The sequence below is a fragment of the Nothoprocta perdicaria genome, unplaced genomic scaffold (genome assembly GCF_003342845.1).
Source record: "Nothoprocta perdicaria isolate Ctin4 unplaced genomic scaffold, notPer1 scaffold_0, whole genome shotgun sequence".
Taxonomy (NCBI): Eukaryota; Metazoa; Chordata; class Aves; order Tinamiformes; family Tinamidae; genus Nothoprocta; species Nothoprocta perdicaria.
The window spans coordinates 18,418,832-18,436,590 of record NW_020454092.1 but is presented as its reverse complement, the minus strand read 5'-3'; the positions used below and the strand labels follow the sequence as shown (position 1 = coordinate 18,436,590).

The following is a 17,759-nucleotide window of genomic DNA, read 5'->3' as shown; positions in this document are numbered from 1 at the left end:
AGCTTTAAGCTGGAAGGAGCAGTATCTGCATCAGTGTTATGTGCAGGTACAGGAGGTTATTCTGCCTGTCAGATGCTGGCAGAGCTGAAGTAACTCAGCACAACACTGTAGGCCAAGGCAATGGACATTCGTGTGATTTCAAGCAATATGACAGGTATTACTGTGAGGTGTCAGAGGTTCAAAAGAGATTTCTCTCCTTTGGGAGATTTCCTCCCTTTACAAGGGAAAAGGRCTTGTAGAGGTCTTGCTAATACAGCATTCCTGGAAGCTTGGAGCTTGCCAGCCAAATCTATTAACATGAGCTTAAAAGGCCTGCCTGGTTACTGCAGGTGTCTGCGTGGTCTGCCAAGAGGGAGGCATGAAGGATTGTGGCTGATTTCAGCTGAAACCAATTACCCTGATGAGTGAAGTAAATAGGACTACAAAAAGAGTGTCTCCTAGTACATTGAAAAGTTAGATCTGCCCAACRCCTGGGTTGGGAGGGTAGCCCTAAATAAGACAACTTGCCACCTGCTATTGACTTGCCAGAGTCTATCTTGTTCTGCTCTCAGGAAGCATTTCAGTTGGGTTGCGTTTGCTCCGTTTCATTCCTTGGCTTCTGATTGCACCAGCCTGTGTGTAAGGAAATGCTCTGTACCAGCTTCTTGAAGACTACTGCATTAGATGCTTCTGAAATGTGATCTTTAGCATAAAGGTCATGTGCAGGTAAGGTGTTTTGAGCTGTGGCTCTTCTGAAATTGTGGATCTGTTGGGACAGTTTATGGAGTCTCTTCTACTGCAATGATCTGAGAATGAAAGYAAGGGCCTGGGTTAACTGTATGAAGACTCTAAGCCAAGAGTGTGGTGCAAATGTCCTAGCCTTCCTTGGGGAAGATYGGTTCAGTGAATCAATCTGTTATATTAGATGAAAGCAAAGTCCTAATTCAGGAGTCTTACAGGCTTCCTGCAAGCGTAGTAAGTATCCTACCTGTAACACAGCAAGGAGCTGTAAGCAATTAGCTTGAAACACAGTGCACTGAAGGAGTGGCATCTGGTGCTGCATTAAGCTACTGAGGAAAAAAACGGCCTTATCTACCAGAGGAACTAATGAGCAATGAAGAAAAAATGCCTTGTGTTGTACTTCAGCATGAAGGTGGCTGAGTGCCAGAAGATGAACTGGTTCTGGAAGGGAAAATACAATGTTTTAGGAATTGCTATATGATGACTAGAGTTTATGTGATCACAGTGTGATGGCAGGATGGAAGAGAGGAGCAAGAGCTTATTAGCAAAACAAGATGAATTTGGAAAAGAGATGGCTTTTTTGAGGGGCAGAAGTATAACATAAGATGTGTGCATGCGAAATAAACCATCTACCTGAATACATTGCTGAGATCATTAAGATTGATCCTTTACACCAGCAATTTCCACTCCTGCAAGCAGCCTGATCTGTGGTGGCACTGCTGTTCCTTGTACCTCAATGAGGATGAGAACACTGCCCTGGTTCACAGTCTGCCTTTGATGCAGATTAATCTGTTCAACCCAGAGAATTATCTATTATCTGAGGGAGGTAGAAAATAAGCATTAAGCAGAGGGTGAACAGGGACTCTGAGGCAGGTCAAGTGGTGCTGCCTTGGGAAGAGCTGTGAGTCTTCCTAAAGGAGAGAAGTCTGCATWGCTCTGCTTCCAAACTTACATCTCTTCAGGAGCTATTAAACAGGATGCAGCATAGACGGAGCTTGAGTCGTTTTTAAAAGCCATTTCCACTCTGTTATTAACATGTGTGAATAGTGGATTTTAGGATTTCCTCTTTTATGAATATTTCAGTTTTAGAATACTCTGCAAGAGTCATTTATTGCCCGGGTTTGGTTTTTTCAAAGCCCGTAACCCTTTAGAGCATTGTGAATTGTTTCTGATCATATCTGCAGAAGGGAGAAGGCTTAATGAGTTGACTGAACTTCTCTGCAAGTCTGACCACCATTAATGGTGATGTAGGAGCAGCCCTTACAGCCCCACGTGGTCTTGAGAACCCAGCGAAATTGTGCCATAAGTACTGACAAAACCAGCTSTAATGTGGCTTTGCTAAGCCTCTCTGCCCTCCTCTGAGAGGGACCCTGCTTAACTAGACTGATGGTCTGCAGCTGATAACAGGTTCTCCTCATATTCTTCCACAACTTCCTGATTTTCTGGGCCTTGCTAGGATACAGATGTGCTTGGAGAACTTGCTAATCTCACTTTGGATATTGCAACCAGGAAATTAAGGAGTGTAGAAAAAAGAAATTTTCTTTGATTGCACCTGATCATTCTTGAACCTTCCCACTGGGGACTGATATTTGGGCAAGCATTCAAACTGACTCTTTCCAGCAAGACCCATTCTTATGTCCCCACATGCACATTAAGGTGAGCCAAATGTAGTATCTCAGTTTGAAATCGCAATTCCCTTGCATAGGTTYTGGGCCAAACATTTGCTAGGGGAGAAACATGTACAGCAAACTACTTGCTATCTTTCAGGTTACCTGTTTCCACTAAATGTGCGATTAAGCTCCAGATTATATTGAGTGGCTCTTGATGTTTTGCTTTAGATGGACTCTTGAACAGCAGCTCTGTAGCCCCATCTTCCCTTCAGGCATAGCTAGCACTCTTCACAAAGTGCTAGCAAATCCAGCTTGCAGGACCGTGGCCTGAATTTATTGCTTGTGCTTCCCTGTCATTAGGTGGCTGTTCTTTAGGTCACAGCTGGAGACAGGTTAAGTTCAGTGGCCTGTTGAGGTGCCTCTTCAGAGGACGTCTGGGAAGGAAGAGGGATAGGGAGGGCTGCAGAAAAGCCTTCACTGAAAGGAAGCATTGAGAGCTGAAGGCCAGGCTGTACCCACGAGATGGCTGAGCACGTTTCCGTCCGTCGTGCATCCCTTTCCYAACCTCTCAGGAGGCCTTTTCTACCAGAAGCAACTGCACTTTACTGTTTAGCTTGTCTCTGAGAACTCAAAACATGTATTTTGTTCTGTATAGGTGTTTCAGTGTAGCTGGCTGCTAAGCAAGTTTTTCATGGCTTCACAGACAATGGTATCAATGAAAAATCATGGCCATTTAACACAGAAATCATAACTTGTCATAGTTGTTTTGAGTAACTGGGTAGAACCAGTGCTTGCAGTACAGGGGGGTTAGAATTATCAGGTGGTGGCAATAAAATCCTGAAGCTGAGAAGTCATCCCCTGTATCGGGCTGCTCCTATGATGCRAATTCTATACAGATTATGACAGAGCTCTAGGCCAACTATTCTGTAGGAATAAAAGGAGAGGAAAAGACTAAATAAATACTAAGTGACTTAAATGATGCTACTGGCTTGCTTCAAATTATTCCAAATTAAGTCATTCTTGAACCTAAGACTTTTGGTTTAAAATAAACCATAGAGTCATCAGGAAAGAGAAGAGTGCCATGAAAACTGAGCTGTGAGTTCATGGATATGATTCATTTTTTCCCTTCCCTTTCCATTCATGYAGGGGCCAGCAACATTCATCCCTTGCCCAGCCTTCCTCTACTTTGAAACCCAGTAGTGGGAGGAAGYGAGGAGGGAAGGAGATGGGATGTGGCAGAGGACTCTGCCGTGGATGTCCTGTGAGTGGCTCTTGATGCTTCTGAATGAGTGCAGTTCTCTGGCACAGRCATATACTAAATGATAGGCCTGGGTGATATTAATACAGGTGTGGGACTAAATCAACCCTTTGTTCTAAGCTGGTATCTCTGTGATTCCCCTGCACAAAACCCTCTGGAGTGCAGCATGAATGTGTGAAGGCCCYGTAACCCCAGCTGAATTGCTGCTGCTCGCTGTCATCCCATCCAACACTGCACTTGAGAACGTCACTCTTCAGTGTATAGACATTAATCTTCCAAAGAGGAATTTAAATGGCAGGGTGGACCCTCAAGTGAAYACAAGGGAGGTGATGCCCTGTCTGTTTCCAATTAGAGCTCGCTTTCTTAATGAGGTAATGTGCTGTTGTGCTGGGTTATCTCCTAGAAGGCAGGCAGGCTGCTGGGAGGGAYGCCTGGAGAATGTGCCAGGAGAGCTGCTCAATGTTAGTGCTATCCTTCATCAGCTGGACCCTTTGGAGGGCCTGGCACACGGAGCGTGTCCCAGGGGACTCCATCAGCCTCTGGCGTGTGCCCCAAYGCGCTGCAGCCAGATGGATCAAAGCGGCAGGTGGGATCCTGCTATTTGCAGAGCGTTTATGGAATCCTGGGCAAATAGTCAGGAAATGTTCGATGAAGTGCCCCATGTGAGCGTGGCGAGCAGCAGGCTTGGAAAGGATGGGTTGCCAGGAGAGACTGTGGTGGTGCCTCTGTTCAGCCTTCCTCCCTTCAGCCTTCTGTTGCATGCTGGTTTTGTTGTTATTGTTTGAGGGTGTGTGTGTTTTAAGGTGGTCTCAGTTTGAGGTTTCCAAAGAGCAGATTTCAGGTGACTTGAAAACACCCATCAGGTTCCCGTTCAAGTGGACAAACGTGCAGAGCAGAATTCCTGGCGTGCCCACGCGCAGTGCTGTCGGCAGCCCTGCCTCGTCTCCYCCGGTCGCTCTTTGCCTGCTCTGTTACCTGCAGCAGCAGCTCCCAGCGCCCCGTTCCTGATGCAGAGGGCACTGGTGTTTGGGCAGTCCGTGGGCAAGTGCCCGTGGCACCAGGCAGGGAGGGTAGTGGTGCCCCTGGTGCAGGAGCCAGCCAGGTTCCTGGCAGCCTCTGTTCGGGAATTCAAGTTGGCTCTGCAGCCCACACTCAGCATTAGGTCAAGTGTGCTCAAGTGTCTGCTGTTTAAATATTATTCACTTCCACATTTTGCCAATCTAGCAGTTCCCCCCCCCTCCCCCCCCGCCAAGTGCCTGAATATACCCAAAGATCCAGTTCCCTCTGCCAGTGGCACAGAAAGACGACTGCTCTCAGGAAAGCACAGCCTGCATGGGGAAGGCAGGGAGCCAAGGGCAGGTGAGATCCACCCTTTGCCCTCAGTCCTGTTGCTTGCACCACCTGCATGGCTCRGGCAGGCAATGTATCCTCATGGTCCTGCTCTCCTACTATTTATGTCTCAAACTTCTTTGCCAGCAATGGGAGAAAAGAACAARGTTGGAGCACTGTGCTGTGGACTGTTGTCAAACAGCAATGTTGCCCCTGGAAAGAAAACACTGCAATGGGGCTGGAGGAAGAAGGAGCTGCAACGGGTCTGTTCCACCTAAAGGAGCAGCTTCATYGCATCCCCTCTGCAGAAGCTGAGCTCTGTTGACCTGTTTTTTGGCCTTATCAAAAAGGCAGGAGGCTGAAGCAAACTCCTCTTGTAAACCACCTTTTAGAGGAGACCTGCACTTCTCCTGGGACCCAGATCCTCATTCTGCCATGAGGGATTCAATCGTGCAACTGAGGCACCCCCTTGTGCCTTCACCTGTGAATTCGGGTTTGGCTCAGAGCTGGTGCCTAGAAATGTAAAATCCATCTGGGCCTTGCAGCCCTGGAAAGCTCTTTGATGGTGTTTCCAGCAAGAGAAATGTAGCATGTGCAGAGCCTTGGATCCTGTTGCTAAGAAGTCTGCTTTTACACCACTCTGCTATACTTATTAAGTTTCATTTACATATTTTTCCAATAATCTTTTTAACATGTGACTGGATGACCATAAATTCTGGAGGGTGAGGAGTGCAGGGCATGGTGGAAGAACAAGCACTTGGGGCTCAGTGTAACCCTCCGGTTACCCCTGTTTGGGAAAGCCAGATCCTGAGCAGCCACGTCCCGCTGCGCTCCCGTAGTGACAGGCTGGTGCACAGGCAAGTGCTTCCAAGGGCCCAGATTTTTTCCTCTCCTTTTCCTTCCCAAACCAAACACAAACCTTGCTGCCAGGGCCAGGTCCCACAAGGCAAATGAATGCAGAATGGGGCATTTGAAGTGTTTTGCTCACAAGGACATGCTGTGGGTCTGTGCTGATGTTTGCCTGTTGATGAAGCCCCACCTGTGGATTTCACAACTAGGTTCATCAAACCTAGAGGCTCTTCTTTTTCCATGGCACGTGATGAGGCAAGGGATATCTGGCTTGGCTTTTGAAGGCAAAGAACCGAGGCAGCCCATCAGGGGATGGGAAAGAATCTCCTCTTGCACAAACAAGAGTGCAGCAATATCCAAAGCCAAAGATTCTTGTGAGCAAAGGGGAGATTAGCCTGGGAGGAAGAAGGGAACTGAATTTCTAGACTTGAGTCCTCCTTCCTAATACCCTTGGATTTCAGACCTCTCAGTGAGAGCAATGGTGACAGCTAGAAGGATTGTGCAGTATATGTCAGCATATATACATATATATATATTTGCTTCAAATTACCTAGGAATGACCGTTTCTCTGGCTGAGCCAGCTGCATAGATGGCTGAACAGTTTTTCTGTTTAAACATCTTGGTCACCTTTTTCCCTAAGCTGATYTGGCAAAGTTTCTTTCTACAACTGGATCTCCTCCAAAAACAATCTTTAATCTACTTCATGGATGCATCTCACTGAAGGGCTCCTTCCAGTTGTGTCTCTGCAAGTAATAATGCAAAATGCAAAGTTCTGTCATGCCACTAGTTGAGAAGGACCCATGCAATTTTGTGCCACGTGTTCATGCAACATTTGGTTCTAAGCCATGGAGCATGATGGAGGACTTCAAARACAGGGTTTTGGACAGGGACTACTGGGTTCAAATCCTCACAAAGGTTTTGGATGAAATCCATAATATTCTCTATTGCAATCACCTGATTCTATGGGAATAACTTCTCACTTCAAAACCTTGCTGCGAGGAGCAATATCCAGGTGTGACCAAAGGGCTTGGTCCCTGTAGGAGCTGCCAGCAGCAACCATGGTGAGCAGAAGGGAGGACCGTGATGGCCRGAGGAAAGCTGAGGTTCACTCCACATCTCCATGAGTCACCTTCATGTGACAACACAGATTGCAGCCATAAAAACTGYGACAATCTCTACACAGGGTAGAGCAAACGCATTTTACATGTATAAATATATCCTGCTCTCACTAAACTGCAGCTTGGAACAACAGCTACTTGCAGATATTTTGCATCTCAATTACAAGGCTAGAAGAAAATGTGGACTTAGTCACGAGCYCTGGTGTAATCAATTCACATCTCAATTAGCTTTTGTTGTTGTAGGCACAGGGTGAGACCACTTGGTTTATAATGCACCAGACATTATGTTGCTGCCTCCTCTGTGTGAGGAAATGAGATGCCAGTCTCCAAAGCTGTTCTAGGGACTCTTTGCAACCAGGAAAATGCTATTTTCACAAGATCAGTGCTTAACTTTTCTGCAGCCTTTTTCTTAATGAGGCAGGTGACTTAGCACAGCCTGCAGGGGCTCAAAGAGGGCCCTTAATGTCTTGGTAATGCAGCTGAATGTCCCAGGCTGGGTGTCAGCACTACCTAACTGCATCAGCTGTCTCATCTCTTCCAGGCCCTGATGCTGCTATAGGGTCTGGGTGCYATAAAGACACATTCAGCACTCGCTTCATGTATGCCAAGCTCGCCCTGCAGCCCCATGAGGCTCAGAGCCTACAATATTATTTTAATTGCAAGCTCACTGCTATGAGGGCACCTTCTTTTATAACTTCTGCCTTGCTTGTAATGATGAGCTCTCTTGAAGATGCAGTTAATCAGAAAGATTGCAATCACTCTAGGAACACCTGCATTGGAAATAAGTCTGGCTTTTATTACTACAAATTTCTACCGCTGACAAGTGCTGGGAGGGGACGATGGGGGGAAAACCCAAGATCCCTTTGCACAGCTGGAATATAAATGTGAATTTTTCTTCCCATTTATTTTTCTTCTGTAAATGATTTAGCAGCTATTGATGAGGATTACCACCAAATAAAAAGCAGAATCTACTAGCTTGGGTTGTTGTGTGTAGTGCAATCCTAAAACAAATCTCTGCCTCCACCTCTGGCCTAGGCTGTGCTTTTTAGCATGATGTGTAGAGAAGTGGAGGTAGCAGTACAGCTAGTTCAGGTAACAAGTGTCCAGGAGCATCAAGGACCCTTGGGTGGGACCATATCACATATGGAAGAGAAGCTACATGACTCATCCTTGGGGCCTCCCTGTCTTTAGGAAGTCAATGCTAGACATACAGAATTGATTGCATTAGTTGTAATGAATAGGTAAAACAGGAGGCAGAGAAGTCTCAAGGGAGCAGAACAAATATATGTAATGGAGTGGAGCTTGGAGAGCATTCTGAAGCCTGAGGCAAGTATTTAGAGCCATTCTGTTACTATGAATGCTATTGCTATGAATCTGTGTATTAGGTAAGTGCTGGCATGTTATTTCCAAGAAATACCAACTTTTGAGCAAAGTCCTGCAGAGTTAAAGGTCAATTGATGATTCAGAGACCTTAGGTTTCAATAATAAAAGGTCTTATGGTCCTTAAAACTGGCAAGCACAGAAATATGGGAGGCTGAAAGACATTCAAGTCCTTCAAAGGTCAACTGTCAACTGTTTAAGAAACAGCTCAAGGAGTTCACATTTATAGAATAATAATCTACTAAAGTCACTATTATTCTCTTTAAAGAGCTCTATCTCAGTCTGAATCAAGTATTTCATTTAAAACCAGTAAACGATACTCATGATTGTGTCTTTATTTTTTTAAGGAAGCAGCTGGAATGTTCTGCATCTGCCAGTTACTACGTGCACGGGAGAGACAAACCCAGAAGTCTCACTGTGTCAGGCACTGAGTGTTCACACCACGCAGAGCCAATGTGAAACATTCCCAATCCACAACGTCCTGCTTCCTCTTACTGGCTAAGAACTCAGCCCCACTGCATGCTGAATGAAATGATGCTGTGTGGGAGGTTCCTCCCACTACTTCTGCACGAGTTACAGGAAGGAACCTCTAATGAAAACCCAAAAGCTGGAGCCCCTTTACTGAACCTTGATAAAGCTTTCTAAAACTTGATGAAGTTCTCTTTCTTTTTTCCCTGGCTTCTTAGCTTATGTAGCTATTCAKCCCCTCCAAATTTGAACATTGTCCCTTTTAATCATCAGAGATTGAGTTGGCACAATTATTACTACCTGACTTTCAATTAAGATGCTTATCATGCCCATTTGTGTAACTCCCATTCATTATGGGATTGCCAGTAGACAAATAAGTAAAGGAATGACYTTATCAGAGAAGACATTCAGCTAGTAGGAAGATGATACTTGGTATCTTCAGTAGAAAAGAAATATTTTGGGTAATGCTGAGTGAAGTATTTAGTGCCACAGTGCAAGCTGCATGGATGGATTTTGGATACCAGAAGAAAAAGAGGGAACACACAGAGCCCCTGTGTAACTGGACAGTTTCTGCGTTTTGCATTAGAGTMTCGCAGTGTGAAGCAGGTACAGAGTTTTAGGAATGGGGACTACTAGAAGCCAAAGGAATGTCATGCTCTGTGGCTCGAGTAATACCCTCTCATTCCTTCCCTCTGGCCCCTGACAGCTTCAACAGCTGGGAGAGGAGGACTAGAAATTGCCTTTGAGCTAAAGCAGCTCCTAAAACTCACTTCTTACACATCTCACCAAGTGTTGTAACTTGAGGTTTATCATGGAGAAGACAGGCACTACTGTGACTTCATTTGGCTGTATTTTAAAAGACTATTTACGGGAACCACTCAACACCAAAATGCACCAACCTGCTTTGGACTTCAAGCACAACCTCATAAAACTGGTTCCCTACAGCCTGCAGTTACTGTGAATAACATGAGGTAGGTTCAGGGGAAACATTTTTCTTTGATGTTTCCCCTGGCAGCTTTTGTAGTCCTTTTCCTTGTTATCATCCACCCCAGTTTTGGGTGCCTAGCTCTTCATTTACYGCACAACTGAGTATCTAATAAATATGAGAAATGAGGATACAGAGGTTTGCTCTCTACTTTGGTGTTTGTCTTCCATTAATAACCACTCTTTTATGCATAATCCAGTTCCGTTTCCCTTCCCCAGATGGTTGTCAAGGTTGCTTTACCAGGGAGTGTTGCAAAGCAGGCTGCCACAACAGGACTTTGCCTAATAGGAGACACGAGGTCACTGAGGCTCTGGTCATTGCTGACTTCTGCGTACTTAAGTGGCTAAATATACAGGTCCTTAGCCCTTGAAAGCTTGAAGTAAATTGGTCTTACRCTACTGCATTGGCTTACATTACAAGATAAATTATGAAAGTTGTTGGACTTAAAGCATAGGTTTGTTTAGCTGCTCTGGGCATGAACCATTTCACTTGGATTCTGTTTTTCAGACCACCTATTTCCATCACCGGGAAGATGAAGAGAAAATAATGAAGATGGCCTATTTAGACAACTGGTCAGCTCATTGCAGAGGAGTCCTTCTGTTCAACCAGAAAAGATCCACCAGAAAGGAAAGGGCGAAGACCCTGTTGATGCCATGGCATGATGCCACTGGGCAGGATGGACCACAAGCACTGCTTCAACAAGGAGCAAGGCATATGGTTGGCTGGTCTAAATCATCCTAGGTGGTCAGCTTTGTGCCTGATCTCTGTGACCTCCATTTGTCACCACAGCGAGCCTGCACTCACGACAGTGCTCGGGACTAGCAGCAGAAGAGCCACCTGCAGTGCCAAATCCTGGCAATGCAGAGCCAGGGCACCTCAGCAGGAGGCTGCCTGCTGTCCTTAACCTGCATGCACATTTAATGTGCATTTACTCACGGACAAGCTACATTTTTTTTTTTCCTTACCTTACCCTTGTCTCTCTATGTCTCTCACTGCAGAGCTGTCATCTTTCTTGCCTTCAGTGCCACATTTAGGCACCTGCTTGAGCGTGTGCAGYGCCGCTCCCGCCACGCCAGGTACTTGGCAGTGAGGATCCCAGTGCCTTTAGGAAGCCTGTAAACAGTTACAGCTGAAATTAGTATGAATCTTAAAATATAAATTCTTGAATTTTATATCCAAGAAACACTCATCTACATCATGAATTCTGCTTAACAGCAAATCATTCAAAAAAAGAAATTGTATTGAAATAAAATTCTGAATTAGTATGTCCTCTATCAGCTCTAGCGAGCCCAAAGTAATAAATGACAAAGACATTTCTGTAATGACATTATTGGACTGTTATTTAACTGAGYCCTTCAACTTCTTTAGAAACAGTCAGTTAATCATTTGCTCCTTTAAACCTGCCCAACTGCAGAAATAAATGTCTCTAGCTCTTGTTTGCAAGCACAGTTTCACGTGGGGTGCCATTGCCATCTTCTCAAGTTTTATGACAGCTCTTCAAAAGTACCTGGCTTCTCTTTGAAAGCAAACTTTCTTCAATGGCGTCGCTGCTTCCTAGTTTGGTCTATCCAGGCAACTCTTCCCAAAATCATGTGGCCCATTTGGGTTTATGCCTAAACTTAAATCCAAAAAATAAACCCAAAAAACTCATGAACCTTGAGAAGAGAGGCTCAGAGCATCTTATGAGTGACAGCAGCACTCTTAAGTCTGGATTCTAGCCTAGGTTTTCAATCCAAGAGGACCAAGTGATGTTTGGAATTACATAGCGAAGGATCTAAACTAAACCAGGTGTTGCCTTAGTTTTGCCAAAAAAATAGTTTGACACATACTAGCTTCTAAATAGATGGTGCTGCCAGATCAAACAATGATATATTGCACTGGCCACTCCAAGAGCCCCAACAATGAAGCAATCTTCATGAGGATGCAATATTTTTTACTTTTTTAAATTGAAAATAATAAACAGWTTGGTTTGTATTATCATGAAAAAATGTGCTAAAGTAAAGACTAAGGTCTGCGAAGAAAAAGCTGACAAGTCATAGGTCATAAAAGTTTCAGCTCAAGCTTGTTCATATTACAGTGAAGTAAATTATTGTTGAAAACTTCTTTCAGAGAATAACTCTGTGATTGGGTCCTGTTTTTAAGATGAGCAAGCGCTTTAAAYGTGAGCTATTTCAATTGTTTGTCAGTAATAAACAGCAGGCTGAATAGAAAAGCAGAGACCACAGGTGATTCCCCTTGGTGCAGAAGAAAGGCTACCCGCCGTTTTCTGCTGCAAAACACCCTTTCCCAGCTGTGCCTGCACACATCTGCCCATGCACAGGCACCTAAACAGGGAGTTCTTAGCATCCTACCAAGTTTTTCCTGCTCACACAGGTAAAGGCCAGAGACCCAACTGGCACCCAGGAAAATCAGACTGGCCAGTACAAATCAAGGTGCTTTGAGGACATAAGAAATTTTTCTAAGATTTAACTCTCTTTATCGGAACAGTTTAGCATTCAAAAGAGATTTCTTATTTTGCTGTTTCTAAAATAAGACTATTTTGGTCATGTTGAGCATTTTCTTTTTCAGAATAAAGAAAGGCTGTGAGTGGAAACGTCAGTATGAGCTACCTGGAGCCACAAGGGCCCAGAGCGCCGTGCCCTTCAAGGACTGCAGCACAATGTCTGGTGCGAAACATTCACCGAGAAACCTCTTTGTCCTGATAAGGCTCTGGAGAAGAGATGTTTGAATATGGTGATAAGGAGATGACAGGGACCCGGCCACCAGCAAACGCCTTCCAGTTCATCTAAAGCTATAAAGGAAATCTGCTCCCACATTTAATGTCTCTGGGCCCTTTCCAGTCATGCCTTTCACTTGCTTTTCCAGTCTCAGAGTGGTCCAGTGCAAAGTGCACTGTGAAGTCCTGACCATTTATTTCCACTCTGACCACAASCACTGCCCAGAAGTGGGAGGCACAGCCGCCTGCCTGCTCTTTTATGTTATACACCCAAGATCCACCTGCAAGACCTAAAAGCCCTGCAGCACGAGAGCATGTGCAAGACAAGAGCAGAAGAGCTTAGGGCTGTCGCCACTCACGGTAAATCTCTTCAGTAGTTGGGAATTTGTGAGGTGAGTGGTTTTCAGTGCTGATATGCTGTTATCTGAAATAGACTGTACAGCTCTCAGATTTTTTTTTTAATCAGATCTRTAAAACCAATAAAGGATAACAGTTGTAATCTAAAGAGCTCTTCAAGGGTGGAGAGAAAAACAGGCAACCATAGCTGAAAAATATCTGGTGTACTGCTTGACCAGAGAAAAACAGAGTTTTCCACTAATCCCTTTTCCTGCTTTCTCGGCAAATTTTTCTCAACAAATTTTTGTTTTCTCTAGTTCTTCCTAGTCCTGCAGTCCTTCCCTAGCAAGTAAATCTAATATCTTATGAGATCTAGGAGAACAAAGTGAGCATTAGCTGGACAAACAAGGACGGGGTCAATCATTGTATTCAAATCCCCCAGTGCATTGTTTTAGAACAAATTTCCTATTTGCTTGTGCATACTTTTAAGTGATTCCATACTTTGTACCTTATAAATGGGCACCAGATGCCAGAGAGAATGATCAAAATTGTAGTGAAACCCAAGATCAAGAAAGTTTTATCCTGGCCTAAACCTACTTAGGAAATGTCATTCCAGTTTTGTTTTCCCACACCAAAAATCCCCTCCTCTAATTCATCACCTTTGGAAGCTGCCAAGGAGAAGCATGCACGCGAGATGCAAGATCTCAAAAACTATTTTACTCTTGGTCACCCCCCTTTTGAGGAAATAAAGGTCTGGAACCATCCTTTCYCTAAAATCCCTAGCTGTTTCCCTCTCTCCACTTTAAACATCCAGCAGCTGTAAAAATGGCAACAAATCAACCATGGATTTTGCCAGTTTTGCAATGTTCCCACTCAGGTTCCATCTCTCGCCCCTTGCCACGTTGCAGAGCATCAGAGTTGAAGGAGTGAGGGCAGAAACTGGCTCGCGACCCATGTGTGTGGGCCAGTAGCCAAGTGATTCTACTTAACAAGTTGGCCACAGATCCAMCTTTCATGTTGAAACATGGGGAGAATTAGGAAACTTTTTAAATTAAATAATTCTACATTGATGTTCTGCTGTTTCTTTTTTTTTCTTTTCTTTTCCTGAAAACTTTCTTTCAAACTTTTAATTAGAAACACTTTATTTCTCTCCTTTTAAAGCCCTCCTGGATTGAGTTAGTTGGATCAAAGAACAGCAAGTTCTGTACAAGAAGGATCATGTTAAGTTACTGAGTCTTTTATGAACTATCTGGCTGCCTCCAAACTGGCTAAAATACTGTTTTGCCACCACGTAGCTGAACTGAAGAAAGACTGCAATGCTTTCACCAAATACTGTTTTCTAAGTCAATTTAGCTACAACCTGCTGTCCTGCATTAGCCTCAGGGGCTCTCTAAGAGTATCCATAGCTGCATTTTTCAAAAATTGGCACATTGGGGTTGCTAGGCCTGAGCATGGACATGAAGCCAGAGAGCTGGTCCCCCTCGAGCAAGGCCCTGCGCAGCTTTCTAGAGGTGCGGGTTATCTCTGTCTCGCTGCAAAGCGAAGGGGACACTGAGCCACTGCTTTCTGCCCTCCAGAACATTAGGGGAGTTTCATTTTCCCACCCCTTGCACTGAAAAAAAAAAAAAAAAAGAAGTTGTTATTTTCCAAGTTTGCCCCTTGTGTGATGGGAATTGTATTCCTCTTAATAACCCACTAAATAGACCCACTCTAATGAAATCTAAACCAAATGTGCTAGTTCCTACTGCCTTTCCAGCCAACAACCAGTTACTGCCATGCACGGGGAAGCCCAAGGCCACGGCTGACAGTGGCCCCAGGACAAGGGCCCCCTCTCACCCTGCAGTGGCAGCTCCCCAAGGCCCTCCCAAGTTGTGCACGAGTGTTTTGCATGGTCTGAAGCAATGGCCAAACCCCACTGTGTGTGTTGTCCCGTTAGGATACCAGGGTACAGCTTATCTCCAACAGCCGGGCAGATAGAAAGAAGAAATGGTGTCAAAACTTCCCATTTCAGCATTCCTCTGTGAGTGTCATGACAGGAATCCTTTCCCCTTTCTGTCAGGGAAATGGCAATTTAAAGGAAACCCCAGAAAGAGAAAGAGAGAAAAAGAAAAAAGAAAAAGAAAAAAAAAAGAGAGAAAAAAAAGAAAAAGAAAAAAAAAAAAGAGAAAAAGAAAAAGAGAGAAAAGGAGCTCCCATATCTATCAGAGGGCTTTGTCACACCAACAATTGCAACATAACAAAGCACCACACATGGGCTTCTCTCGGTCCACGTGCATGCTCTTACCCCTGTGGGACATTTTGTTAAATGTAGAGTAGCTTTCCCATGAGTTAAAAAGCAAAACACTAACTCAAATTATTTGTCATTTCTTGTAGATTGCCAGAGGGCAAGAATACACAAATGGCATTTTTATTACYATCTTATTGTGCTGACAAATGGTAACTAGTGTGTCAAAATGTTTCGATCAGAAGCTGAGCTGAATTATGCTCCTTTTTGAATCAGCAGCTCTTTGCTGTGATCTTTGTTATGCCCTAAGCACCACTGCTCTTTATGGCAATCCTGACTGTAACTGTGATACAGGGGGATCGGCTAAGACAGACCCCTGGCTTTGCAGCGACTTGGAGTTAGCACAGCCCTTAATCAGGGCTGCATGCTTAGGGCCTTTGAAAAGCCAATCCCACGTTTTTTCCATATACTTGGATATGCCAGAGGCACATCCAAATGTAGCGGTGATTTCTTGTGCGATTTCTCACTAGAGCTCCAATGTACCAGTCAATAATCCCACCTTTCRGAGAGGTTTGCATGCTGCTTGCCTGCTTCACTTCATCCTTTTGACACAAACATGAAAAGTTATTTGCATCAAAGCATGGTAGATTGGAAACCTTCCTCTCTTCATAAAATACATAACAGAATAACTTGCAGCATTGCAGTTGCTGAGGGCCAAACCCCCTTAGTGGGAGCTTTGCCATTTGCTTCATTAAAACCCCGGTGTGGCCCTTCGAGAACAATATACACTCTATAACTACAAGCTAAATGCAGTGTTATCACCTAAAGAATTTTCTAACTGACAGAGATGGAAAATTATGCCCTCTACTGTACCTCTGTATTTGTATTCTGCATAAGAGCCATTCAGGCCRTGCTCTCTTTCTCTTTGGGTGGTGGGCTCAGTTTGTCAGCCTACAAAAACGTTCTTGCATGATGCTCTTGGTATCAGCATTTATACAGCTCTTAATCCAGCACTATGCCTCTGATAAGTCTTCAGAACAGGGCATTTCACTCAGCTGTATAATAAGTGTTGTTCACTACTAACAAAGTCTGGTCAAAATCCAGTTTTCCGGAGTGTCCATAAGCAGCCTCGGATGCTCACTGCATATCCCCCATGCAGACAGAACGTCCAACATCCAGGTCCTACTTGGGATGACATGCTGGGATTTGGAAGCTGAAGGATATCTCATGCTAGCTCTATGGATGCATTTTCAACTACCTGATGACCAGAATACCATAGACTACCTACTATTTGTCATGTTCTCTGGTGTGAATCTTGCTGCCTCATTAACTTCCATAATACCAGTCCCCACATTGGTCCACCTGTAGATACTTGGAGACCCTGGCAGCCACAGCACAACTGTCGCTACTGCCCTATCTTGCTCGCCCTGCATTACACAAGACTAAAGCCTTGACATAAATCACCTAGTGCAAATAAATGTATTCCCTGGTTAGCCATGGCACCCAGCTGGTGTTTATCATTAAAACCAGCGTAGATAGCRAGGAAGCAGGTGCCTATGGCACCAGGCTGCAGAGGGTCAGCAGAATAGTTACAGCCCCCTATGGCTTAATTTGCCCTTTCAGGGCCCTGCAAAGCAGGCCTGCCTGGGAARAGGGCAGGATAAAAGCTTGTTGTACCAGCATTTTGTATAGTTCAAAAGAGGAGGGGAGAATGGAGGTCTGAATAGCCAGGGGCAAGGAAGCTGCAGCACTGCATGAATGAGGCCCAGACAAAGGTAACCACTGAGACCAGTTAATAACCCAACAAACAGGGATGTCTCAGAGCCAACTCTGCAGCGCAAAATGCTGTTTAAACAAAAGATCTGCAAATGCACAAACAGGAGTGAAAATCAGGGGCTTGGAAACCAAACAGTGACAGGAGGAGAGGGGAAGAGGATGTATGTAAAACTTGCTGCTCACRGCCAGCCCTGTCAGTGCAGCTGGATTCTGACCTGCAGTAACATCATTTTTCCAGTCTTGCACTCCCGAACCTGCAAGGAGTCCTTTGCAGTGCCCTACCAAGCTTTGCTACCCAAACAGCCTGTAGCTGTTTGCAGTAGCTGGCACCATGCTCCAGGGGGACAACACAGTGTCACCTACAAAGCCAATGCATTTGTTACCCGAGGGAGCTCCTTACACTTTATAGCTGAGCAAAGGCCAGGCAACCTGCAGGACCTCGAACCCGAAAGCTAAACATGAATGTGATTAATAYGCAGCTTTGAATTTCATGTGTTATTGAATTGTGTACATTATTCCAGGCTTGGAGGTTTTTTTTCCCTTTTATRCTACAACACAAATGTACGATCCATTTGGGAGGGCCGCAGAGAACACCAAGCAGAAGTATTTCCACATGTATTTCCCAAATTCTCTGCCTGAAGGACTCGAATGAGCTGGGATTTATACTGTGTTCAACTGACCCCCAAAAAACCAACCTGAAACAGATTTAGTGAAGATGCACTGGAGCTTGTTGCAATAGAAATGCTGGATGCTTAACAACCTCCAGGAATCCCTCCAGGTCCACCCTTTCCTGGGAATCTGCTAAAGCTCCAAAAGATTCTCAGAGTGAAGCTCAAGTAGCTGATGCTGAGACTGAGGAGACAGGTTGCCCTGGTAAGAGCACAATAATCATCATCTCTTACAGCTAGTGCTCACACTCAAAACCCGAGTCCTTGAGCCCAGGGCAGCCAGTGCTCTGGTAGAGCCAAAAGGCTGGGCCACGTCGCTCCC

The 17,759-nt window shown here is 44.8% G+C and overlaps 1 long non-coding RNA gene across 1 annotated transcript; it reads left to right on the top strand.

Moving 5' to 3' along the window:
- The first annotated feature begins 464 nt into the window (after positions 1 to 464).
- On the top strand, positions 465 to 9,052 carry LOC112953012. The gene is made up of 2 exons (XR_003250505.1): positions 465 to 705; positions 8,612 to 9,052. It is a non-coding gene; the product is annotated as an uncharacterized LOC112953012 (long non-coding RNA).
- The last annotated feature ends 8,707 nt before the right edge of the window (positions 9,053 to 17,759 follow it).